This window comes from Trypanosoma equiperdum (genome assembly GCF_001457755.1).
Source record: "Trypanosoma equiperdum strain OVI genome assembly, contig: ctg_1133, whole genome shotgun sequence".
Lineage (NCBI taxonomy): Eukaryota > Euglenozoa > Kinetoplastea > Trypanosomatida > Trypanosomatidae > Trypanosoma > Trypanosoma equiperdum.
This window is the reverse complement of record NW_027123098.1, coordinates 359-663: the sequence shown is the minus strand read 5'-3', so window position 1 is coordinate 663 and position 305 is coordinate 359.

Here is a 305-nt window from a genome sequence, read left to right as displayed (position 1 = left end):
TGCAAATGGGAGGGCCCTGATGAAAAAGATGGTCCACACTGCAAATTGAACACGACAGCAATAGAACAACAAGCAACTAAAGCAGAAAAAGATGGAGCTACAGGAGGAGCAGCTTCAACTGGATGTGCAAGACATGGAACTGATAAGCCAAAGTGTGAAGGTGACAAAAGTTGTAAATGGGAAGGTGAAACTTGCAAAGATTCCTCTATTCTAGTAAACAAACATTTCGCCCTCAGCGTGGTTTCTGCTGCATTTGTGGCCTTGCTTTTTTAAAAATTTTTGCCCTCAATAATATTTTTCCTTGC